We start from the raw sequence: 15,303 nt of genomic DNA, 5'->3' as shown, positions 1-15,303 counted from the left end.
CAATTCATTTGATTTGGTAGAATGCAGACCTGTACAGTCATCTGCTGGAAGTTACATGCGAACTCAGTTGAAATACAATGCCTGTGTTTCTGATGATAAACATTGATAGGAGGGGGGGGAGGGATCAGACTACTTCAGACAGCATAGCTATATAACTAATTTTGTTTATTTTTGAAAATGATTTTAAAATATTTGCCAGCAATTTGTAAACATTTTTTTTTTATACAAATTATTTTTACTTAACCCCTTGAGTGCTAACGATGGCTCTGAGCCGCCGCAGTGTTTCTCACTCAGGTGCTAACGACGGCTCAGAGCCGTCGCTAGCACTCTCCCGCCTTGAGGAAGATCTGGGGGCTCCTACCCCGGCGATCGGGCCTGTAAAATGACAGGCATCACCGGGGCTTCATGTTTTGCGTGGTGACGTCACGCGTAATGACGTCACCGCACAACTTTATTAAAAAAAGACAATGGACAATATATGGAAAGGGGTCATGCTGCTTAGAAGCCTGTATCTCAGGCATCTAAGCAGCTACAGACCCCCAAGACCCACCGTTAGAATTAAAGATAATCGCCTAACCTTTCCAACAGTATAAGTCTTGGGGATCTGAAAATAAAATAATTTTTTTTTTTTTTTTAAATCTAAAATTAAAAAACCCTCAAATGTGCTTGGCTCTCAAAGGGTTAATTAGCCCTTTTAGGATATGCACAGATCTCAACATGTTTTATGGCACTTTTAAACTAAAGGGATGTGTTCTGATTATTGGGTGTTTGCTTTTTCTTTCATGATTCAGACAGAACATACAATTTTAAACAACTTCCCAATATACTTCTATTATCAAATTTTGTTCTTGTTATCCTTTGTTGAAAAGCAGGACGGTAAGTTCAGCAGCAGTATATGGCAGCAGTTTTGTAACAATGTTATACATATCCTTTAATGAGGTTGAGGATATAGATAGATCTTCCCTTTTGTTAGATATGACTAAAAGGCCATAAACAGGTTGAGAAACCAGTGTTTGTGACTGCATTTTCTGCTCAATATAATCAGGTCTGTGACATAGTCAAGAGCTATTTACCAGTACTTATGGGTCGCAATCATTTACAGGACATAGTACAAAAAGAGTGTCGCTTTGTGAGCAAACACAATAAGATGCTAGGCAACATTCTTGCCCCAAGCATGGTTTGGAAACAGAACCCTAATAAAACCACAGAATCTAATTGGCTGCAGTTTAAATTCCATTATAAATGTGGGGGCTTACATGCAAAGCATGTGATCACACAGTGGTCAGTACCTCTTTTCAATCATGTGTTACCCAATAGGTATTGTCAATGGAGCTGTGTACCAATTGCAGAGCAAATTTTGTAGTAAATCTTATTTGGTGCAAACAATATAATTTGCAATATGTGAGTAAAACGACCCGTGAAGTTCGTGAAAAGATACATGAGCATGCTAATGATATTGATAGGACCATTCATTGTTCTGCATTGGCAACACACTTTATTGATAAACATCAAGGATACACACATCTTTTTAGGTTATTGAAAAAATTAGGCGGCTCTCTAGGGGTGGTAATATGGAAGCACTTCTAGCTAAAAGAGAAGACTTTTGGATTTGTAATCTGTATATTCGATTCCCACTTGGATTTAATATTGAAGCTGATATTATCAATTTTTGGTAGTGTTAATTAAATATATAATTTGTGCCTAACTAACATGTCAGTTTAGATTAAATACTTAAAGGGATAATCCCTTTATTACCCATTTCCCAGTTTTGCATAACCAACACAGTTATAATAATATACTTTTAACCTCTGTGATTATCTTGTATCTAAGCCTCTGCAAACTGCCCCTTTTTTCAGTTCTTTTGACAGACTTGCAGTCTAGCCAATCAGTGCCTGCTCCCAGATAACTTCACGTGCACAAGCACAGTGTTATCTATATGAAATATGTGAACTAACACCCTCTAGTGGTGAAAAACTGTTAAAATGCAACCTGAAAGAGGTGGGCTTCAAGGTCTAAGAAATTAGCATATGAACCTCCTAGGTTAAGCTTTCAACTAAGAATACCAAGAGAACAAAGCAAAATTGGTGCTTAAAGTAAATTGGAAAATTGTTTAAAATTACATGCTCTATCTGAATCATGAAAGTTTATTGTGGCCTAGACTGTCCCTTTAATATTGACATATGACATCTCTATTTGTAATATGTTTTTTGCTTTTTTGAGATATATATATATATATTGTGTGGGGGTTTCTTTGCAGGTGAACCTTAAAATAAGAGGATGTGAGGTAAGAGCGGTTTCTTGTAGAAACTCGTAAGACCGTGCCTCTTACCAGTGATTTTAACTTTTTCTACTATTGCTGATGTTGCTGTTTAATTGAATAAAGGAATTAATTATTTTTACATTAGCAAGAGCACTAGATGGCAGCACTATTTCCTGTCATAGTTCCCCAGACATGTGCACGCTACCTATCTAGATATCTCTTCAACAAAGAATAACATGAGAGCTAAGTAAATTTGATGATAGCAGTAAATTTAAAACTTTTTTTAAAAATATTTTTTATTGAGAATTGAATTAAGGCATACAAACAGAAATGTCAGGAAAAAGGTATACATAGAAACAATTTCCATTCGTGTTGTTAACAGAGGCTAAGTATGGCTTATCGAGCAAAGATATGACATTTTACAGAAAAATTAGGAAGTAGGACTATGGCCTGTTCAACTATATGCCTTAAGATCTATAGGCCACTTCTGGACCTGTCGCTACTAATCAAAATTTGGAAGTCGAAGAAGGCTACCATGGATATAAGGAAATCATTCAAGGATCTCAAGTGATAAATCTTGTTTTTTATTACTACTTGGTGGGGGGGGGGGGGTTAGGGATCAATAGCATGTATAACTGTAAATGAGTTGGGATCTATAAAAGGTAGATACAGTATATAATGAGAGTTGATGAAGGCTTAGGAGTGTCCATTGCAATGCTAATTGATATCTTTGCCCCGGCCACTGGTAGAGAAATATTAACAGCCCTCATGGAATATTATCTTAACATCGTCTAGAGAAAGATATAGACATGTCACATCATTAATTATGCTTATTAAAGGGACAGTATACTGTAAAATAGTTTTTCCCTTAATGTGTTTACAATTGCTTTTTTTACCAACTGCAGAGTAAAAAAATGTATGAAAATTAGCTTTTTAAGGTTTATTTCTGTATATTAAAGCTCTGATTTTGTGTTTTGAAGCCACAGCCTAATAAAATAGGTTGAGCTTGTAGGTATAATCAGATCTCATTACTGTATCACATTGTGCACATATACTTGCTTCTTTATCTTATATCTGTCCTTAAAACAATCACCAATACTTTGAGAGAACAATGGAAAATCAACATTTTATTACCTTATCTCTGCTTTATCACACTGGGAGTGTAGTTTCTTCTGCTGGCTGTGTTTACAAATCTTATCTATAGCTGGTACGCGCGGCCACAAACTTTCAGAATAGGTGGGGATACCACATGCTAAATTAACCATTTCAAATGCCAATATAAGGGTAAAGGAGCTACTTGTAAACAATTTAATACACTCCAGCAGGTAAAGTGGATCATTGGGAACAAATTAAAGGGGAGAAAATATTTGAGTAAACTGTCCCTTTAAGTATAGCTCATGGAAACATACAATGTACTGCCAATATAGATATTTGACTGTGTTAACATAACCGCAATTAAAGTTTTATATATATGTGAAGCATTTTAAACGGTATACTGAGGTATTACTAATAAGCAGTAAGTCTAACATATTAAGGCCTAGATTTGGAGTTTGGCGGTAGCCGTGAAAACCAGCGTTAGAGGCTCCTAACGCTGGTTTTAGGCTACCGCCTGTATTTGGAGTCAGTCAAAAAAGGGTCTAACGCTCACTTTTCAGCCGCGACTTTTCCATACTGCAGATCCCCTTACGTCAATTGCGTATCCTATCTTTTCAATGGGATCTTTCTAACTCCGGTATTTAGAGTCGTGGCTGAAGTGAGCGTTAGAATTCTAATGACAAAACTCCAGCCGCAGAAAAAAGTCAGTAGTTAAGAGCTTTCTGGGCTAACGCCGGTTTATAAAGCTCTTAACTACTGTGCTCTAAAGTACACTAACACCCATAAACTACCTATGTACCCCTAAACCGAGGCCCCCCACATCGCTGACACTCAATTAATTTTTTTTAACCCCTAATCTTCCGACCGCCACCTACGTTATCCTTATGTACCCCTAATCTGCTGCCCCTAACATCACCGACCCCTATATTATATTTATTAACCCCTAACCTGCCCCCCACAACGTCGCCGCCACCTACCTACAATAATTAACCCCTAATCTGCCGACCGCAAAGAGCCGCCACCTACATTATAGCTATGTACTCCTAATCTGCTGCCCCTAACACCGCCGACCCCTATATTATATTTATTAACCCCTAATCTGCCCTCCCTAACATCGCCGACACCTAACTTCAATTATTAACCCCTAATCTGCCGACCGAATCTCGCCGCTATTCTAATAAATGTATTAACCCCTAAAGCTAAGTCTAACCCTAACACTAACAGCCCCCTAAGTTAAATATAATTTAAATCTAACAAAATAAATTAACTCTTATTAAATAAACTATTCCTATTTAAAACTAAATACTTACCTGTAAAATAAACCCTAATATAGCTACAATATAAATCATAATTATATTATAGCTATTTTAGGATTTATATTTATTTTACAGGTAACTTTGTATTTATTTTAACCAGGTACAATAGCTATTAAATAGTTAAGAACTATTTAATAGCTAAAATAGTTAAAATAATTACAAAATTACCTGTAAAATAAATCCTAACCTAAGTTACAATTAAACCTAACACTACGCTATCAATAAATAAATTAAATAAAATACCTACAATTAAACCTAACACTACACTATCAATAAATTAATTAAATACAATACCTACAAATAACTACAATTAAATAAACTAACTAAAGTACAAAAAATAAAAAAGAACTAAGTTACAAAAAATAAAAAAATATTTACAAACATAAGAAAAATATGAAAAAAAATGCCCTACCCTATTCTAAATTACAAAAGTTCAAAGCTCTTTTACCTTACCAGCCCTGAACAGGGCCCTTTGCGGGGCATGCCCCAAGAAATTCAGCTCTTTTTCCTGTAAAAAAACACATACAATACCCCCCCAACATTACAACCCACCACCCACATACCCCTAATCTAACCCTTAAATAAACCTAACAATAAGCCCCTGAAGATCTTCCTACCTTGTCTTCACCTCACCGGGTATCACACCGATCCATCCTGGCTCCGATATCTTCATCTAAGCCCAAGCGGGGGCTAGACATCCATCATCCGACGGCTGAAGAAGTCCAGAAGAGGCTCCAAAGTCTTCATCCTATCCGGGAAGAAGAGTAGATCCGGACCGGCAACCATCTTCTTCCAAGCGGCATCTTCTATCTTCATCCGATGAGGACCGGCTCCATCTTGAAGACCTCCACCGCGGACCCATCTTCTTCCGACGACGACTTCCCGACGAATGACGGTTCCTTTAAGGGACGTCATCCAAGATGGCGTCCCTCGAATTCCGATTGGCTGATAGGATTCTATCAGCCAATCGGAATTAAGGTAGGAATATTCTGATTGGCTGATGGAATCAGCCAATCAGAATCAAGTTCAATCCGATTGGCTGATCTAATCAGCCAATCGGATTGAACTTGATTCTGATTGGCTGATTCCATCAGCCAATCAGAATATTCCTACCTTAATTCCGATTGGCTGAGAGAATCCTATCAGCCAATCAGAATTCGAGGGACGCCATCTTGGATGACGTCATTTAAAGGAACCATCATTCTTCGTCGGTTGAAGAGGATGTTCCGCGTCGGCTTGGAAGAAGATGGTTCCGCTCCAGAAGAAAGAAGATTGAAGATGCGGCTTGATAGAAGACTTCATCCAGATGATGGACTTCCGACTTCAGCCCGAGGATGGATTTCTTCAGTCGCCGCTTGGATCCAGACTTCAGCCCGAGGATGGACGTCACTCTTCAGCCCCCCGCTTGGGCTTGGATCAACACTTCCGAGGCTTGGATCAAGACTTCCGAGGACGGATCGGTGAACCTGGCAGGGTGAAGATAAGGTAGGAAGATCTTCAGGGGCTTAGTGTTAGGTTTATTTAAGGGGGGTTTGGGTTAGATTAGGGGTATGTGGGTGGTGGGTTGTAATGTTGGGGGGGGTATTGTATGTTTCTTTTTACAGGCAAAAGAGCTGAATTCTTTGGGGCATGCCCCGCAAAGGGCCCTGTTCAGGGCTGGTAAGGTAATTTAGAATAGGGTAGGGCATTTTTTTATTTTGGGGGGCTTTGTTATTTTATTAGGGGGCTTAGAGTAGGTGTAATTAGTTTAAAATTGTTGTAATATTTTTCTAATGTTTGTAAATATTTTTTTATTTTTTGTAACTTAGTTCTTTTTTATTTTTTGTACTTTAGTTAGTTTATTTCATTGTATTTATTTGTAGATATTGTATTTAAATAATTTATTGATAGTGTAGTGTTAGGTTTAATTGTAGGTAATTGTAGGTATTTTATTTAATTAATTTATTGATAGTGTAGTGTTAGGTTTAATTGTAACTTAGGTTAGGATTTATTTTACAGGTAATTTTGTAATTATTTTAACTATTTTAGCTATTAAATAGTTCTTAACTATTTAATAGCTATTGTACCTGGTTAAAATAAATACAAAGTTACCTGTAAAATAAATATAAATCCTAAAATAGCTATAATATAATTATAATTTATATTGTAGCTATATTATATTATATTGTAGCTATATTAGGATTTATTTTACAGGTAAGTATTTAGCTTTAAATATGAATAATTTATTTAATAAGAGTTAATTAATTTCGTTAGATTTAAATTATATTTAACTTAGGGGGGTGTTAGTGTTAGGGTTAGACTTAGCTTTAGGGGTTAATACATTTATTAGAATAGCGGTGAGCTCCAGTCGGCAGATTAGGGGTTAATGTTTGAAGTTAGGTGTCGACGATGTTAGGGAGGGCAGATTAGGGGTTAATACTATTTATTATAGGGTTATTGAGGCGGGAGTGAGGCGGATTAGGGGTTAATAACTTTATTATAATAGCGGTGCGGTCCGGTCGGCAGATTAGGGGTTACTAAGTGTAGGCAGGTGGAGGCGACGTTGTGGGCGGCAGATTAGGGGTTAATAAATATAATATAGGGGTCGGCGGTGTTAGGGACAGCAGATTAGGGATACATAGGGATAATGTAAGTAGCGGCGGTTTACAGAGCGGCAGATTAGGGGTTAATAATAATATGCAGGGGTCAGCGATAGCGGGGGCGGCAGAATAGGGGTTAATAAGTGTAAGGTTAGGGGTGTTTAGACTCGGGGTACATGTTAGAGTGTTAGGTGCAGACGTAGGAAGTGTTTCCCCATAGCAAACAATGGGGCTGCGTTAGGAGCTGAACGCAGCTTTTTTGCAGGTGTTAGTTTTTTTTTCAGCTCAAACAGCCCCATTGTTTCCTATGGGGGAATCGTGCACGAGCACGTTTTTGAGGCTGGCCGCGTCCATAAGCAACTCTGGTATCGAGAGTTGAAGTTGCGTTAAATATGCTGTACGCTCCTTTTTTGGAGCCTAACGCAGCCATTCTGTGGACTCTCAATACCAGAGTTATTTTAAAGGTACGGCCAGAAAAAAGCCAGCGTTAGTTACGCGGGTCGTTACCGACAAAACTCTAAATCTAGCCGTAAGAAAACATGAAATGACTATGGATAGTGGAGACAGTAATCTCCGTGAGTCTCGCAGGATATCCTAAAAATCAAAAAAGATCATAACATCAACACTGAAACTGAACCAATAATGTTTTCAGACTTCTCCTTTATTTAGTCTAGTGAACACACTCCAGTCCTCTTGTTTAGCACCGATAGCTGACACTGGATCTTATCCAGACTTGAAATACATATATTCCTATCCAGCGGAGTAGCAGAACAACACAGTTGAGCAATATAGGGAAAGCAAAAGGTGTATAAAATGCCTAACCCAGGAGCAACGAAAAATGTATCTTTAACTAGGGCCCTTAGATTGGTTGCAGATATGCGGCCTGTTTCAGTCCCTAATCGGCTGTTAGGGTTAGCTCCCGGATCTACTGCATAAGTAGGCATCTTGGGGTATGTAACTTCCCCTCTGTGGAAAGCTGAAGATGTAAGTCCGGTTGACCAGCCATATTATGATCCCAGTTACCTTCTGATGAATTGCTAAGTTCTCCTGGGCCCCCTTTCACAGCAATATGCAGGATATTACTTTCCACGTCAGGTACATAGGCTACTACTTTTGCTGGAGTCATTATGGATTCCATATTGTCAGCACGACTCTGGAGGTCATTACATACTTCGTGGGGTTCTGAATGATCAATAAGAGTCCCTGAATCACTGTCTGTATCTTGAAAGCCACGTGGTGCAGATACGTTTTTAAAACATTGCACTATTAATATGCTCAGTTCAGATATATGGTCCTCTAATATCTCACAGATCCCATCTTACAGCAGTTGTACTTCGGTATTCCTCTCCATATCGTATATGTAATCGAAAATGACGTATAAGTGTGCTATGCCAGGTCTGGCCTGTTAGGTTTGTGTAGCTTTTCAGCTAAGATTATGGCTGGTGGCACATTCTGGGAGGTTTTAACATCAAAGGCACTTACTTTGCCTGCTGTTGCCGTGTTTGCTGCACGGCAGCTGAGGCTCTGTGTTGCTCTGTGAGAGCTTGTTAGTCAGCGTGGATCTTCTCAGTGTGCCGTTTCAGGCAATGTGAGTATTAGGTGTGGCGGGTCTCACCTTCTTGGTGAGCAGTGCGGGTCTCTAGCTGCCTGATTTAATTGTCTGGCATAGTAACAATGGTGCAATGCTGCTTCGTGTTACCCCATCCATGTTAGTCACTCACTGCTCAATTACTGCTCCTTCCTTACCCCACGCAAGGACCTTGCTGGTGTGGTGCAGTGCTAGGAGATCATCACTCGGCTCTTGAAAAATTGGATGGCTGGGAGTTAGGGTCATGCCAACTTGTCGCCTAAGGTTCAGAGATCATGGGCAGGGAGTATGGTCTCATTGTCAGCTAAATGCTAGCTAGGATCTGCTGTAAAAGTTTCCTGAAACTCGGAGCTTTAGTTTCTGGCGGCCATGTTGGATAATGGCTGGTTCCGCCCCCCCCCCCCTGAAAACTTTTTTTTTAAATTTTATCTGAAACATGAAAGAAAAAAATTTGAGTTTCATGTCCCTTTTATTAGAATTAAATAATTGTTTTACTCAACTTTTAAATCATTAACATGCACAGGTTATAAAAGGATTTTAACCGAGTGGACATTATGACTCATTAAAATTTAGTAAATATAAGGTAGACAATTTGCTTAGGTAAAATTTGTTACAAAAAAATACTTTTTTGGGTACTAATTATAGCCGAGTACACTAAAATATCGGAAATAGATTATCCTTGTATATTTTCTATACAGATTTGATCTTAGGGAATATTCTAAATGCTGGTTGTGCTTTTGTTTTAAAAGAATGTCAAATCCCATCAAAATCTTGTTAATTCATCAAAAAAGAAAAATATTTTAAAGATGTTAGGGGTGGATTTTATTTAAATCATATATTTCCGTAAGACTCAATTAAAATCATTGTTTTCTAAATATGTCTGGGCTGACTCACGACCCCGGGTAGCGAGTAAGATATTACAGGCTCCAGTAGATAGAGGGAGGACTAGGTCTTCCCAACCTCAGGACGTATTACGAGGCCGCTATGCTAACCCACTTATTGGGCTGGGCCACCACTAAGGAGCCCCCCGATGGCACAATATAGAAAAAGCCTCACTGCCCCATGATATCCTCCTCCCGGATCTGATATGGATCCCACTACACTGTAGACCCCTTCCCTTCCTGCCCAACCCAGTTATAAAACACTGCCTTTATATGTGGCATAAATTACGCCATTCCCCAATGGTGGCCCCCCATCCATCCCTCATTCATAGTGTCCAAGGGCTTCTTAGGGGGCTCCCAGATTCGAACACCTCTGGCTGGTCTGCTCTCTCCGTAAAGACTATACATGACCTACATATTGGGAACAGCTGGGTCTCGGGCCCTGATCTCATTACACACTACACTATTCCACGTAAAATGCACTTTGAAGTCACACGCTTTAGGTCACTGCTACACAGCTGCAACTTTTTTAAATCCGCACAGTGCATCAATACATTATGGTAAACTAGGTTACAGCTGGGAATACAGGGACGCAGGCCCCAATCGGTGCATTATCAATGCCTCCAAAATTGCCCTACCTTGCAGAAGACACATAATATTTTAGCGTGGGAGAGAGACCTGGACAGAGTACTGGACGCCCAGACGTGGATGAGAGCTATAACTGACACTAGACCGGCAATACACAGTGTAACCTTCTTTGAACTATTTTATAAACTACTCACGAGGTGGCATTGGGGGCCCGATAGGCTGCACAGATTCTCCCCCACCATTTCAGATAGATGCTGGAGAGGATGTGGCCAAAAAGGGCACGATATCCACATCTGGTGGAGTTGTCCAGAAATTCAGAAACTTTGGGCTGAAGTCCTAGCCCTGTGTAGACTCCTCTCCCTTCCGGCAGATAGAGGCCCGGGGACCTGTCTGCTCCACCTCAATATCCCCAAACTCCCTAAACCTCTGAAACACCTCTTTCTTTATCTCTTGATGTCTACCAAGCTTGCTATTGCAAGACATTGGAAACAGCAGAGTGCCCCACATTTGGGGAAAGTAATTGAGATCATCTCTAACGTTAGAATGATGGAGGAGGCGGTGTATATAAACAGGGGAACCTTAGATTTACTCACTGCTATATGGTCCACATGGGATACACTCCCGCAAAATGTAATGGCTAAAGTTTGAATATGGACAACAGCCTACTCCCCCCCCCTTCCCCTCCTTCTCTCCCTTGCTGTCTTCTCTTTTCCCTGTACTTACTGTACTTCTCTCTTTCTCTCTATCCTTTTTCCTTTCATAATTGTATTGTATTGGGTACTTGTAAAGCGCGGCTAATCACCTGTAAGGGTCTCAAGGCGCTGCTCATTTTAATAAGTCACAATCAGTGTTAATTGAAGTTATCTGTTTACTCATGCATATTGATGGGAACCAGTGTTATTACATTGTTCTCATAATGATGTTTGTGTTCATGGAGCTATGGTTCGCAGCTCCTATAAGTTATTGATGGACATTCCTCACCAATTAACCATGGACAAAGACTGCTACCAATGTTATAGGATGTCCTGCAATGTGTATAATTTATAAAATAAGTGAGGTTTTCGACAATGTGATGGGCCCTTTTTGGAGTCTGGCGTGAAATCATATGTAAGATGTCTATCACCCTGTGTTCTGTTTACTCTGTAATATGGAAAGGACTACCTAAATATGTCTTGCTACTGCATAATTGTTTTTGTTGTAACCTTAATAAAAATATTATTGGAAAAAAAATCATTGTTTTCTACAGAAAGACTCATTCTTGCTGGTTGGTATAATCTTAATATGTACAGCCAGATGACAGTTTAGTTTTTAGAATAATTGTTTAGATTAATTTTATGTTTATATCAGAAAATTACTGATTTGGTTATATACCTTTAGAATACAAGATAAATATGTTTTTTTGTGAGTTTAACTATCTCCAGTTTAATAGGTTGATTATTTATATTTTGACAACCTTTCTGCTGTACTTTATTGAAAAGAGAAAAATAATAAGGTTTCTACCATATTACAGCAGGCACCGGAAGACCTATCTCAATTTTCCCTGTCTTAGCTCTCAAGTAGAGAATAGTATGGTGGTAAACATTCCACAATTGAGTCCTATTATAAGGCCAAAATATGTGTGAAGATAATGAAAGCTCTATTTTGGATGTCAGTCTTAATGGACTAAATTCTCAAGTATAGTCTAAACCTATTTCTTTTAGATCAGGGAAGCATAATCAGCCTGCAGCCTGTATAAATATTAATACAAATAGATTTTTGGATATTGTTTCTCATAGTGGCAGCTCGTCACATTATTCAGTCACCACCTACTCAACAGGAACGCGTTTTTCTCCAAATAGGATGTAGGAGGAGACACATTTAAAAGAGGCGGATAAAATAATAATGGTCTGAGAACCCAAAGACAAAAAAAAAAAAGTACAAAACTACACAGTGATTGTCTCAGATAAAATCCTCTCTAAAGAGGAAATTTAAGTTCTGAATGTGGGTTTTGGATTTGTACCATCTGAGAACTTAGATTTATTTGAGATCATAATTCACCTGAATAGTTTTGTACATGAATTGAATAAAGATGATGAATAAGATTCCCCATATGAATTATCCTCTAATTGATGTAGCTTTTGATGAAGTACAAGATTATATTAATTTACTTGAATTAGAAAAAGAATCTCAAAAATTGGAGCAGAGCACAATAATACATCACACAGGCTTTAAACCTTTGTCATTTTTTTTATCCCACTAAGGCTCATGGTGGTGTTTTGAAACTTTTCACAAAAGGGTGGAAAAAGATCGTATTGCATTGGATGATAGCATGCCACACAAGGACAGCAATCTGTTTCACAGAGGGAAGCCTTGAGAGTACTTAGAAATAGAGATATTCTGGTGATTAGGCAGGCAGATAAGGGTAGCATCATAGTGGCAATGGAGATTTACCAAATCCAATAAGGAGATTTACCAAAAACTTTCCCATAATCTTAAAAATATGTTCCAGTGATTGTTGCATTATTTGTTAGATGATGGAAGAGAATATTTTTGGATTATGACACAATTATTTGTTAGTCAAACCAATTACATCTGGTTAAATGGACATGAAACCAAACATTTTCCTTTATGATTCAGATAGAGCATAACATTTTAAATAACTTTCCAATTTACTTCCATGATCTAAATTGCTTAATTCTCTTAGTATCCTTTGTTCAAAAGTATACCTAGGTAGGCTCAGGAGGTGGAAGCTAGCTGCTGAATTTGTGCTGCACTTAAATGCCTCTTGCCATTGGCTTACCAATGTGCTCAGCTAGCTTCCAGTAGTGCTTTGTTGCTCCTTCAACAAAGGATAACAAGAGAATGAAGCAAAATTGACAATAGAAGTAAATTGGAAAGTTGTTTAAAATAAATGATCTATCTGAATCATGAAAGAAACGTTTTGGGTCTCATGTCCCTGTGGGTGTAGGGGGCCTATACCTGATTATTTCACATCGTTTAGGTTTACAGTCTATTAGATCTTGGATATATTTTGTAAATATAGTGCTGGGTTTAAAGATTATATCATTTGAGTAATTTATTTTTTTGTTAGGTCACAGCTATTTTTTGTTTGACAGGCAGTTTTATCTCCAAAGACGTGGGATAGCCATAGGCGCAAAATTTGCTCCATCCTATGCCAATCTCTTAATGGTAAGGTGGGAGCTGCCCCACGTCTTTGGCAATCTTAATGCGGAATCTGTTGGCGCTCTACAAATAACCGATAATAATAATAATGTTTATTTGCAGAAGATAGCTTTTACAAGAATTATATTGATGATCTGATTTTTATTTGGAATAATACTTGGGCAGAGGCAGAAACATTTGCACATTATTTAAATATGAATGATAAGATCTTAGAGTTTACTTTTTATCCTGTTGAAATTTCTCATTTGGATGTAACCTTAAAGGTGGATTTGAAAACACTCACTGTGAATAGTGGGCCTTTGTAAGCCTATTGTGGCAAATACTCTATTACATGCGAAAAGTTCACATTAAAAAAATACTGGATTTAGTCTAATGAAAGTTTATTAGACTTAACCCATTAACGTTGCCGGTCGTTAAAGGTTTTCTTTTTTATAATAGTGCAGGTCCTGCTGCAAAAACCACGCTATTATACCCTCCCTCCTCCCTTCTTGTCACCGGAAATATTAATTGTGCAGTCCCCATAGAAAGACAAGCAATGTACAGGGTACGTCGCTGGTATTTAAGGGGTTAAAGGACTACTAAACACAGTAAAAAGCAAAATCAATAAATGCATAAAAAAGACAATGCAAAAGCACTTACTTTGAACTTCACATGGCTAGTAGATTTTTGTCTGACAAATTTCATATGATAGCCATCAGCCAATCACAAAATGCATAATAAAAAGATTGTGCATATTTAGAAAATGGATGTGAATTGGAAAGTTGTTTGAAATTTGTGCTATTTATCGGAATCACAAAAGGTTAATTTTTCTTTAATGGTCCTTTAAACATAATTGTAAAAATGTAGACTCTAAATTTGGAGAGTAACAACCTCAGAGTTAGACTACTAGACAGAGTCCACAATATACAATCTGGGCACATAAAAAAATATTCCATAAGATTCCTTATTATAGAGTGGTGCACGAGGAAGGGGTTAATGCTTATCCCTATAAGATGCAAATGTCCAGAAGAAATTCCTCATCACCACAGGATATCTCAAAAGATTATTATTTTATTTTACAATACATCATGCGACGTTTCGGCCCCACTGGCCTTAATTATGCATATGATACAAGCTCACCTATAAATACAAACAAAACAAAAGTTGTTACTCTCTTAAAGTGTCTGATGAAACGGCCCTTACTTTTACGGCCGAAAAACACATTGCATTTTTATAATAAAGCTTGTTTTTACTTTTAACCATATACCGGATGTTTGTGGTTGTATACCGCTTCAATTCCAACAGTTTATTTTGACCAGCTACCGATAAGGAGTAGCCAACAGTTTGTGGAAATCTGCAGCAGTTAATTTTGTGCAGTCCTAACACTCATTGATTGGCCCCAAAACAATACCTTTGGGCTTGGTGAATCAACACCTTCATAGTTGGTTGGCCACTGTGCATGATCTATTGCTGTGGACTTGGCCGATGGACACTTGGCCGACGGACATTTGGCCGAAACACAAGTGGCTGTCACATAACAGTCCGGTCACAAGATAGATAGATTTGATAGATAGATACATAGATTAGATAGATAGATCAATAGATGCAATAGATACATTTGATAGATACGATAGATAGATTTGATAGATAAATAGATAGATTTGATAGATAGATAGTTTCCCAGACAGAGAATTACAAAACGTACGGCCTGGGACCCATGGTAAGGTTCCCAGAGGCAGTTGCGGCGCCCGAGGCTCTGATTAGAACAGAGCACTCTGGAACTTATCTGCCCTCGGCCGAAATCGGAACATTCTTTAGCTTTCTGTCTGTCAGCCAAATGTCCGTCTGCCAAATG

Source organism: Bombina bombina, chromosome 8, assembly GCF_027579735.1.
Source record: "Bombina bombina isolate aBomBom1 chromosome 8, aBomBom1.pri, whole genome shotgun sequence".
NCBI classification, from domain to species: domain Eukaryota; kingdom Metazoa; phylum Chordata; class Amphibia; order Anura; family Bombinatoridae; genus Bombina; species Bombina bombina.
This window is presented reverse-complemented; position numbering follows the sequence as displayed.